The sequence below is a fragment of the Macaca thibetana genome, chromosome 11, assembly GCF_024542745.1.
Source record: "Macaca thibetana thibetana isolate TM-01 chromosome 11, ASM2454274v1, whole genome shotgun sequence".
In the NCBI taxonomy this organism is placed as follows: Eukaryota; Metazoa; Chordata; class Mammalia; order Primates; family Cercopithecidae; genus Macaca; species Macaca thibetana.
The window spans coordinates 100,270,704-100,282,982 of record NC_065588.1 but is presented as its reverse complement, the minus strand read 5'-3'; the positions used below and the strand labels follow the sequence as shown (position 1 = coordinate 100,282,982).

At 41.2% G+C, this 12,279-nt stretch overlaps 2 protein-coding genes across 11 annotated transcripts in view; both read left to right on the top strand.

Moving 5' to 3' along the window:
• Positions 1-12,279, top strand: part of LOC126930917 (protein BRAWNIN) — a 732,366-nt gene that overhangs the window by 619,278 nt on the left and 100,809 nt on the right. The gene's annotated exons all lie outside the window — the stretch shown is intronic.
• GLT8D2 (glycosyltransferase 8 domain containing 2) overlaps positions 1-12,279 on the top strand; it is a 73,556-nt gene that overhangs the window by 2,452 nt on the left and 58,825 nt on the right. Inside the window, exons 1-2 of one of the 3 annotated variants that reach the window (XM_050748492.1) lie at positions 10,142-11,078; positions 11,489-11,558. The gene's annotated coding sequence lies outside the window, so the exon portion shown is untranslated. Of the gene's footprint in view, positions 1-10,141; positions 11,079-11,488; positions 11,559-12,279 lie in introns of those variants that run through there. The other 2 variants (XM_050748489.1, XM_050748488.1) reach the window with 2 other exon arrangements.

Below are 12,279 nucleotides of genomic sequence, written 5' to 3'. Positions count from 1 at the left end.
ATAGGGAGCTGCAGGGTGATGAGGAAATGTATACTAGTTTCCTAGAGCTGCTGTGATAAAGTACCACAAATCTGGTGGCTTAAAACAATAGGAATGTTTTGTCTCACAGTTCTGAAGGATATATAAGTCTGAAATTAATGTGTCAATATGGCTGTGATCCCTCCAAAACCTGTAGGAGAGAATGCTTCCATGCCTCTTTCTAGCTTCTGGTGGCAGCTGTCAATCCATGGCAACCCTTGGCTTGTCAATGAATCACTCATCTCTGGCTCCATCACATCATCACGTGGTGTTCTCCCTGTGTGTCTGTCTTTTTTTTCTTCTTCTTCTTTTTTTTTTTTTTTTTGAGACAGGGTCTGGCTCTGTCACCCAGGCTGGAGTATAGTGGCGCGATATCAGCTTGCTGCAGCCTCCACCTCCCGGGCTTAAGCGATCCTCCCACCTCAGCTTCCGGAGTAACTGGGATTACAGGTGTGCACCACCATGTCTGGCTAATTTTTAAATTTTTTCTAGAGATGAGGTTTTACCATGTTTCCCATGCTGGTCTTAAACTCCTGAGCTCAAGTGATCCTCCTGCCTCAGCTTCCCAAAGTGCTAGGATTACAGATATGAGCCACTGCACCCAGCCTCCTCCTCTTCTTGTAAATTCACTAGCTATATTGGATTAGGGCTCATCCTGTGATCTCATCTTAACTTGATTATATCAGCAAATACCCCATATCCAAATAAGGTCATATTCACAGGTATAGCGGGTTAAGACTTCAGCATATTGTTTGGGGGAGATACAATTCAATCAGTGACAAAGTACGTAATCCAATGGGAAAGCTATTTTAGTAGAGCAGTTTTGAGTACTCTCTCCTTGAGGGAGGCATCTAAAAGAGGTCCCCATTTCACAATAAAGTACCTTCAGTCTTTGAAACTTCAAGATTGTAGTTTGGAAACAACAACCTAGGAGGAGAGTTTGGAGAAGAGGGATGGAAAATAGCACCCTGAAGAAGCCAGCATTGATGGGGTAAAGACAAGAGGAGGCACTCATGAAGGAAATAGAGAATAAGTAGCCAGAGAAGTTAAAAGGGAACTGGGTGAGGGTGATGTCAAAGAAACCACAGGCAAAGAGGGTTTCATAGAGGCAGAAGTGGTAAGGAAAGCCAAAAGCCATAGAGAAGTCAGGGAAGAAGAGGACGAAGAAGCAACTGTTGGATTTGCAAATTAGGAGGTTAGTAGTGGCCTAGAATTAAAATGTTTTCAATGGAGTGGGAGGGAAAGAAGCCAGAGAGAACTGAAGCATGAATTAGAAAATGCGGATAATATGTATAGTCTACTCTTTACAGAGACTTGGCTATGTGAGGAAAGAAAGAACAATGGCTGGCAAGGAAAGAGAGGTGCTATGTAAATTGTTATTATTTTGGATGGTGAGACTTGAGCATGATTTTGGGCCCAGAAGAAGGATCCAGTTGCAAACAAAAGGTTGGAAGTACACAACCAGCAATCATTTCCAACCTTCTTCTCCTTGCCTGCCTCTCATTATTGAGACTGGGAAGGAAAAAAACAAACAAATCAGCACTTTCCCAGGCTACTGTACCCATTCTCCTTCAAGATGACCCCCAATGTCTGCTCTTCTCTTCTTTTCAGTAACAGAATCTGGACTATGAGCTGGGCACATGACCGTTCTAAATAAAAATTCGTTTCCCAAACTTCCCTTAACTAGTTGTGGCTTGTGGCTAAATATTGACCTATGGGGTATAAGCAAAAGTACTATATATAATTCCAAAATGTGTTCGGGAGGAGGGAAACTTCCTCTCTCTTACTCTTTCCTGCTGGCTGGAATGTAGATGTAATGGCTAGAGCTGGGGCAGCTGTCTTGGACCATGAGCTGGAAGGAGCCTAATTTCCTGAGGACTTAGTGAAGTAGAGCAGCTCTACTGGAAATTACATCCCATAGGGCAAGTAGGTCTGTTCAGAAAGAGCTGGGATTTGGTGGATCGAGGTCCTGGAGGATCAAGGAAAGATGGATCCTGAAGTCCATGTATATCTACATGTATACGAGAGTTGAATAGATACATTAATTCTCCATTATAGATTGTATAAATATTATGTATTCTATACATATACAGGAATCCCTCTTTAGCCATGGTTTCAGTTACCCACAGTCAATACAGTCTGAGAATATTAAATGGAAAATTCCAGAAATAAGCAATTTGTAAGTTTTAAATTGTGTACCATCCTGAGTCACATGATGAAGTCTTGCACTGTCCCGCTGTTACCTGCCTGGGATATGAATCATGCTTTGTCCAGTGTTTCCACACTGTATGTGCCACCTGCCCATTCGTCATTTAGTAGCTGTCTTAGTTAGAGTTATATAGGATTTGGTACTATGTGGTTTTAGGCATCTCTGGGGGTCTTTGAATGTATCCCCCTTGGGTAAGGGGGCATCTGTTGTATTATAGAAAGCTCTATTGGACAGTGCTGCTCTAGACTTTTTAGGCATATGTTAGAGAAGGTACTTTCATCTCTCACTACTTCCTCTCCTCTCTGCCCATTCCTCCATATCAAACACCCACCACAGTCATTTACCTGGACTGTTTCATTTGGGGTTAAGATCATGGGCTTTAAGACCCAATAGGTTGTAGCTACTTAACTAGTTGTGTGGCCTTGGTCAAATTATTTATCCTCTTTGAACCTCAGATTCTTTGTCTATAAAATGGGAAGAGTAAGAGCATCTGCTTCTCAGGATTAGTCAAGGGATTAAATGAGATAATATGGTGCCAAAGTGGCAGCAAGGAAGCAAGCTGGCTTCACACTCCCCAATGGAAAACCAAAAACTAATATTCAACACTGAAATTATCACCAGCAATATCCAATAACTCAACTATGAGGATGAGACATTTGCTGGGGCCACAGAGAAGTTTAAAAAACTCTGAGTAGATGGTAAGAGAAGTAGACTTCCACATCTGTAATCCCCTCCCCACAATCTGCCAGGCACCAAGTACATGAAAATTTCCCCCAACTCACAGTGTACACTGTAAAAACTGAGATCAAGGCATAGACAACCAGCTTCTCCACAATCTTGGGTTCCCTGGCAGAAGACCTGTCCCTGCCTCAACCACTAGAAGCATCAGTAGTCCCTGGAGGAAAAATATCCCTGAGAACAGCCAGAGACAAAGGGGAGAGGTGAGACTACTATCCCAGCTCTGGAAACTGCTGTGTAACTTGACAAAAAGAGATGGAGACACCAAATCAGAGTGGCTGTTCAGTAGCACCACACTGTAGGAGGTTGGGTCTATAGGTCCCTTGGACGCTGAACCCCTAGTCAGCCTTCCCATACTACTGGGATATCCCCCATTAAGGACAAGGGGCACTGAATATTTATTAGAATGGAGGCAAACATGGGTTTCAGCACCATCTAGTGCTGAAAATGGGGCAGCGACCTAGCAAAGGGGAAAAAAGAAATAAATCAATAGATAAATGAAATAATACATGTAAAGTACAGGCAGTCTTCACTTTGCATGATAATACTGTTCTGCAAACATGATATGCAAGCCAACACCCTTCAAAGTGATCTTAATTACCAGTGGGAAAAATTACAATTGTTTTGTGATGTTTAAAAACTTTTTTGTCAAAATATTAAAAACTTTCTTACTATTGCTTATAAATATATAGAGAAATGAAAAAATTGTAAACCTAATATTTCTTTGTTATGCCATAATTTAAAACAGAAATATTGAGAATTAAAGAGTTTTATTTCTTTGCATAAAACTTACCATGAGTAGTTTAAACCATGCTTACCACCTTCTTGTCATATAGCTTACTATATGGAGTGAGCATCTTTTCTATGCTGTGGCAAATTGTCATACTCCTTTCTAAGGCCTTTTTTTTTTGAGACAGGGTCTCTATCATCTGAGCTGAAGTACAGTGGCATGATCATAGCTCACCACAAACTTGACCTCCCAGGCTAAAGTGATCCTCCCACCTCAGCCTCCTGAGTAGTTGGGACCTTAGGTGTATACCACCACACCTGGCTAACTTTTTTATTTTTTGTAGACATGGGGTCTCCCTATGTTGCTAAGGCTAGTCTTGAACTCCTGAGCTCAAGCAATCCTCCTGCCTCAGCCTCCCAAAGTGCTACGATTACAGGTGTGAACCACCATGCCCAGCCTCCTTTCTAAGTTTTCCTTTGTGCTTTCAATGTTGTGAGATATCTCTGAATGTTCCTTTAATGTGAATTTTTTGCTCATGTCACTTTCTGGAACATCTTTATCCTTGTCCTTACAACTTCCAACTTCCTTCCTTATTTATGTTCATAAGTTTACCTTTACTAAGTTTTTCTGGATGCCCATCTGGAGTTGAACAGTGGCAACAACAACATTCTCATGGCCAACAATTTCTTCTGTAACTCCAGTGATCTTTGATTTGAACTTCACTCCCACAATTATCACTTTTCGTTTCTTTGCTTCACTTTTATCTTTATTGGCAAATTCTATTGTCCATTTATTAAAATGTCACATGGAGATAAGGAGGCAACACAACTACATGCTTTGCTGTCTGTGCATAACTAAATAACAGATGTCCAGTGACCGGTCACCAGCAGACTACAAATGAAGTGATATGCTATGGTCACTGATCATGGTGTACATCTGTTATTTGCATAGTAATTTTGTGGACTGAAAACCTGGCAGCAAAGCTTGTATTTATGCAATTACTCACAGTTAATATACTGTGGTAACTGAAATTTGAACTGTGTTATTGGGGGACTTGTGTTATATAACTAAATGGTGCTAATTGAAATCTGTGCTGTTGCCATGCCAAGCAAGGACTGTGCTATACTTATGCAAGGACTGACATGTAGTGAGCATTTAGTAAGTAGTAGATTGTTTTATTTCTATCATTATCATGATGTTATTATATTTCTACAGTTTCTATTCCTCTTCCTGAGCTGCAGGCCAAAAAGTCAACCCTAGAGTGAGAATCTGGTGCTGGAGGTGGCAGACAGTTCTGTGTTTTCAGCCAAGAGTGTAAATTGCAATGTCTTTAATCTCAATTGAGGACTCAGGCCAAGGGCCAAAGGCTTTTTGCCAGAGGTCTGAGAAGAGGTTCTGGGGAGTGCTAGCAAGTGGGCAGAACTCAATAGCAGAGATCCTGGGCAGGGACTGTTGCCGAAGTGAGGGAAACAGATGGTGTCTGAGAGGTCTGTTTACAGATTGCAGGGCTCCAACCATGAATCTTGGCTGAAGCTATGGCCAAAGCACAGAGAGGGCAGCTGGCAAGAGCAAGGCAGTGCTCCAGGCTAGATAGAACCTAACTTAATTGCCAGAACAGGGAACTGGGCCAAGGAAGAGAAACAGTTACAGCATGTGGGAGAGAGGGAACTCTAGTGCGAGACTCAGGTGCTGGAGCAATTGCTGCAGTTCAGGGAGTAGCAGGGGAGAGCAAGAGCACTGAAGCTCAGGGCAACAAGAAGATGACCTGCAACTGAACCATACCAGGCAAAAGAGAGGGAATTGAGCCTGCTATGGTAATTCCTGCCCCATGTGTGTGATCTTGGAGCCCAGCCATGGGAGACAAACGTGGCAAAGAGGCTTGTCACCCTGACCCAATGTGGTAATTCATGTACTACTAGAGAAGACTTATTCCTTTCCTCCCAGGCAACCTTATCAGCTTTAATAGATTTTATCTAGGACCTTATCTAAAAGTAATATACACAGTCAAGGCAGACCCAGTTAGCAAGAAGAAACGATGAACATCTGACTTTCAACTAGTAAGAAATAAACACAGAATAATAATGACTCAGATACATGTTTTGTTGACAAATGATACCACAAATATAAAATGCAGTGAAATGCATACATATTGCATGCGGTTGCACTCAGGCATGTAACTAAATCTAACCAAAGTTACTTGACCACTTAAGGGTTTATTTTCATCACATAGCAAGATTTTCCATAAGTAGTTCATTCAGGGCTGCTGTGGTGATTCTCTGCCATCTTTAGCATATGCCAGGCTGCAGAATGACACAGTGCCAGGGACCCCATTCATATCATGCAAGGATATTTTTCATTTACTTCTACAGATCTACTCTCCACCCTTCAACCTGTTCAGTGTCCTGAGAGGCTAACCTCAATGGATTATAGCACTTGAGCTCCTTGCCCTCTGACTTCTAGTTGGATTTGGTCAATGGGAGACACTACCAACAGGAGACTGTGACGCTAGGGTAATCAGCCCCTGGTTCCTTTTGTGCAGAGCACCACAGATTGGCTGTATCCCAGTGGGAGGGCTGCTCTTGCTGGCCACCCCTCTCCATATCCTCTCTCCAAGTCCTGGAAACCAAGGTCTCGTTGACCTTCAGAGTTTGGGGTTGTAATAACTCCCTGCTATTGCTAGCCCCAGGGTACTGCATCATCTCTTAACCATGTTTCCCTGACAGTGATTATACCTTTTCAATTAGTGCCTTTTAAAAAAGTCTCCACCATTACCTTATTGGAGGGAGCTGTCTGTATCCCGCCAGGACCCTGACTGATTCAACTGTGTAGTCACTGTGCACAGCCAATGTGGCCATACACAGCAGCATAGTGTGGGCCTCTTATCCCCAGAGCTGCAAGGTGGCTACTTCACATACAAGGTTCAAGGCTGGATTTTAAACAGGAAAAAAGGGCAAAAGACACCAAAGAGCTCTTTGCCAGGAAAACACTAGCTTTCGAGGAAGTGCTAGACAGCAGACATCTGCTCACATGCCACTCTAGCTGCAAGACATCCAAGGAGGAGAATCTTTTCAAATGGGCATATTGCTGTTCAAATGAAATCATGTTTCTATTAGAAGGGAAAAATAATGCTGCAATGAATATGGGGAGGCAGATGTCCAAAGGAAATAAAATCAGTATTTCAATGGGGAGGCAGATATCTCTTTGAAATACTGGTTTTATTTCCTTTGGACATCTGCCTCCCCATATTCATTGCAGCATTATTTATCATAGTCAAGATATGGAATCAACTTAAGTATCCATTGATGGATGGATGGATAAAGATATTGTGGTACATATATGCAATGGAATATTATCCAGCCATAAAAAGGAAATCCTGCTATTTTTGACAATATGGATGAAACTTGAGGGCATTATGCTAAATGAAATAAGCCAGATACAGAAAAACAAATATGTACAATTTTACTTGTATTTGGAATCTAAGAAAGTCAAACTCATAGAAGCAGGGAGTAGGTAGAATGGTGGTTACTAGGGTGAGGGGAGGGGAAAATGGGGATATGTTAGTCAAACAGTACAAACTTTCAGTTATAAGATGAGCAAGTTCTGGGGATCTAGTGTAGAAAATGGGTGGTGTTGGATGTGTTAATTGATTTGATTGTGGTAATCATTACATAGTGTATGTGCATATCAAGTCAACACATTGTACATCTTGAATGTATTCAGTCTTTATTTGTCAAACATTTAAATTTAAAATTAAATATTCAATTATATATTATTCAATAAAATCAATTACATACTATAATTCAATTTCAATTAAATATTATTTTTGTTTAAAAACAACAGCAATAAAAACTTCCATTTCTTGAGTCCTTACTGAGTGCCTTACATGCATGATGTCTTTTAACCCACACAAGAGTCCAATTGGCAGTCCCCACTTAACAGATGAGGAAACTGGAGGTAAGACCTGTGGCTGAGCTCACACTAGGTCTGTCTGTCTCCGAAGCCCACTCTGGTGTCATGCATATCCTCTGTTTCTTTTCTCATTTCTTCCCCAGGGAAGAATCTGTGCATACAGTGTGGACATCTAAGTCATAGATAACAAGCCTATTGCACCCTTGGAGTATGGCACAGCGAGGATAAAGGAGAAAGAAGCTGGAATCAGAGACAGTGAGGGTCAGGGAGAAGTTCTACAACATTCTCTGCTAGGTGGATGAGAGATGCAAAGGAGATGACATGATCTGTGAAGGAAATTGCACAGGGCAGGTGTCAGCTCAGGCTGCTGTCCACATGATGCCTGGGACATGTCTGAGGGACTGGCCTGCTGCACCTGACGGCACATAATTCTGGAAGGGCTGTGGAAACCCTGAGCCAGAAGTGGTTATCTTATTTTCGCTCATGTGTGTGCAGTGAGTATTTAAAGTATAGTATATTGCACTGCCCCTGAACCTTCTGACTTCCCAGAGGTGACCGATGTTTTAGCTAAAAACATTTAGCTAAATGTTTTAATGGAATTGTGCTTTAAAATAAGGTACAACTTGCTGAGCATGGTGGTGCATGACTATAGTCCCAGCTACTCGGGAGGCTGAGGAGAAAGGCCCAAGAGTTCAAGTCCAGCCTGGGCAACATAGCAAGACATGCCTCTAATAATAATAATAATAATAATAATTAATAAATAAAATAAGGTACAAGATGCTGGGGGTCAAGAGAGAAGAGGAGTGGCATCATGTCAAGTCTCTCCAGGAGAAAGGACACACTTGCTGGATTGTGTGCGGGCTTTAGAATAGGGGCACATAAGGGATCACAAGGCAGTCAATAATTCTACACAAGCAGCAAATTTGATGCTGAAGGATGACCAATGTGGATGCCACTTAACCCTACTGTTGCAGCCCCAGATTCTAGTATTTGAAACATGCCTCAAGAACGAAACACTTAAGAAGTGCTGAATAAGAATTCCAATCCTGGCTTCATCACTAACTTGCTTTGGGAACTAGGGCTTTAATTTGCTCAAAGCCTCAGTTTGCTCATCTGTAAATTGGGGCAAATAACATCTGTTCAACTTACCTACCAGAAATGTTGTGTGGCTAAAAAGGAATAGAAGATATGAAAATGCTTTGGCTATATTCAAAGTTCTATATACGTGGAAGATATTCAGGATCCTCCCACCTTCAAAGTTCATGTCTAAGAAAATCCCTACTAAATCCTTTAGAATGGAACTGCTTAATATAGTAGCCACTAGCCACAATGACTACTGAGTACTTAAATGTGACTAGTGCAACTGAGGAACTGAATTTTTAATTTTTATTTAACTGTAACTAATTTTAATTGAAAAACTGATACTCTATTCAATTACTGGAAAATTTTTAAGTACATTTGGACCAACCTGGATTTGTGAATCTACTTTTTTTCCTAGTGTTTTTTCTAATTTTTTTTGTACATAATAGATATACGTATTTTGAGTGTGCATTCAAACATTTAATATTAATACATTCATATAATTTGTAAAGATGAAATCAGTGTAACTGGGATATCCATTACCTTAAATGAATCTGCTTTTTAAATGGTAAATTTTATAAAATCTACATATATGTGCAGTGTTTCTGTTTAAATTTAGTGTTTGAATTGAGATGTGCTGCAAGTGTACAATACACACCAAATTTCAAAGACTTAGTTAAAAAAAAAAACACTGGGAAGGGTAGGAGGAAGGGAGAGATAGGGAGAGATTTGTTAAAGAATATAAAATTATAGCTAGATAGGAGGAATAGGTTTTAGCGTTCTATATGACCGTAGTATGGCCATAGTTAACAATAATATACAGTTTCAAAGAGCTAGAAGGAGGATATTGAATGTTTCCAACATAAGCATCAATATTTGAGATTATAGATACGCTAATTACAGTGTTCTGATCACTATACATTATATATAGAAACATCACTATGTACCCCATGAATATATACAATTATTACATGAATATGTATCAAATTAAATTTAAAAACAAAACAGATATATAAAACATCTTCTTAATAATGTTTTATATTATGTGTTGAAATGATAACATCTTATATATATTGGGTAAAGTAAAATATATCATTAAGATAAATTTTACCTCTTTGTACTTTTTTCTTAATGTGGCTACTAGAAAATTTTAAATTATAGCCAGGTGTAGTGAAGTGCACCTGTAATCCCAGCTACTCAGGAGGCTGAGACGTGAGGATCGCCTGAGCCTTGGAGTTCACGGCTGCAGTGAGCTGTGGTCACTCCACTGCACTCCAGCCTGAGTAACAGAGCAAGACCCTGTCTCTTTTTAAAAAAAAAAAAAAAAAAAAAAAGTACAATTGGCTGGACGAGGTGGCTCACGCCAGTAATCCCAGTACTTTGGGAGGCTGAGGTGGCAGATCACCTAAGGTCAGGAGTTTGAGACCAGCCTGGCCAACATGGCGAAACCCCGAGACTCTGTCTCAAAAAAGAAAAAAAACACACAAAGTAAAATTACAGTGTGGCTTGCATTTTATTTCTGTTGGAGAGCACCACTTTAGAAAGAGACAGTGAGCAGGGAGATCCTTATATCCTTATAGGAACTAGGAAGAGGAGCCACTGCAGAAATAAATTCCGTGATCCCAGACAAAGTGCTGGCACCATCTCCTGGGTTTGAGAACCCATACAGAACAGCGCAGATTGCTGTTGAGGTCAGCTCCCAGCTCCCTGCCTCATTCCTCTCTGATTCCTCTTTTGTTCAGGCACAAAAACACTCCATCTTGAAACTTTTGTCATTATTGCTTTGGTAGAAGGAGACCACAATTGTTACCTGGGTTTTGAGTTGGGGACAACAGCATTTCAACGACTAGGAGATTTCAGGAGAAGCTAGTGGCCATGAAGATTCTCAAAATCAGCATGAACTTTACTTTTCACTTGTGTTCTTTCAAAGTTTGCTTCGACCCAACATGTGGTAGAACTTCACCCTGCAAGCATTTGCTCTTCTCTGGTTTTGTGTCTTTTCCTCCAGAACCGCGTTGTTTTTTGCATGTTTTGCACGCAGCCAGAGGAAGTCTGGCTCATCCGAGTCGGCCAGCCGAGCACATCTGGAAGTGGTTTCTGGGGCCGCCCCTCTCTGCCAGCGCAACTCCTGGGTTCCCAGCACAGAGGTGGAAGAAATCCGAGACGCTCCAAAGTCAACGCAAGCAAAGGGGAGTGCGGGTCGGGGAGGAATATTCATTTGGAAACTTAATATTGGCCTTGGGGCTCTCCAGCCCTTTGGGACTTCCAATGGGATCTTAGAAGCAGCAGAAGCATCGTGAGGGCGGCAGCCCAGGGCCAGCCACGATTTGAACGCTCTGCCTTGCAGCTCTTCTGGACCGAGGAGCCCAAAGCCCTACCCTCACCATTCACCAGGTAAATAGAGAAATTTACGAGCAGCGTGCAGTCGTTCAATTTTATCCTGGCCGGTCTGCAGCAGTTCTTTATTCTGCTACAGACCCAAAAAAGCAAATCAGAGGTGTCAGATTGCCCCACACAAACTTTGCCTTCAGAAACTTCCCAGTACGAATTTGTAGCATTCCAGCAGAGCCCTTTTCGGCCATTTCCAGCAAATCCAGTGTGCAATGTTTTTCACATCCTGGGCTGCTTTTCCAGACCTGAGTTTCTCCTCCTTCTCTCCACAAATATTATAATTTATTATTTGTATCAGATTTTAAACATAAAAATCAGCAGTTAGGATGATAGCAGATAGTGAATGCTAGCATTTAATGAAGGTATGTCCTGAGCCACAAATGATTTAACTGAGCTGTGATTCATGTTTTCAGAATCTGTCTTAGGAAGCTGTTCTGAGGATCTCCATCCCCCCAGAAAGAACTGGCCGTTGTGGAAATCCAAGTGAGGCTTATTGTAAATACAGTAGTCATGGTGTTTGGGTTGAAAATGCTTTTTAAACATTCAAAAAATACCTTATGTTTACTTTATGAGCAAGTGTCACACATTGGATAAGCCTGATATATAATTTATGAAATAAGAAGGATAGTTAACATGAGAGTAAAAAAAAAAAAAAGTGAGAGAGAGAGTGAGAGAAAGAAAACATGATGGTATCTGAACGTCTGGATGTGCTTTGGAAAACAAAATCAGTCCTCTCATTGTTTGGCCCTGTGCAGCCAAGTATCCAAAGTCATATTGGTTGGTTTTTGTCTTTTCCTTTTCCTCCAAATGTTCTGGTGTGGCACTTCTGTGTAATATCCTTTCTATATTACATAATGTAATTCCAGTTCTCCCTTTAATGCACTTGGAAGTAGAGCTGTGCAATGCAGTGGTAAGAACATAGGCTCTGGGGTCAGGCTTACAGGACTGAATCTACGTTCTGCCACTTACACACCTTTCTAAGCTTGACTCCGGGTGAATTGTGTAATTTGTGTGCACCCTAGTTCCTCATCTGTAAAATGGAAATTAAATGACCTAATGTCTATAAAGGACATAATACAGGACCTGCAAAGTAGTTAGGCCTCAGGAAAGGTTAGCTTCTCTGATGGTGCTGATGATGGCAGTGGTGACAACGGTGATCATGCATCCTGTTTTTGGCAACACCTCTGCTTTTGACACATGGCTC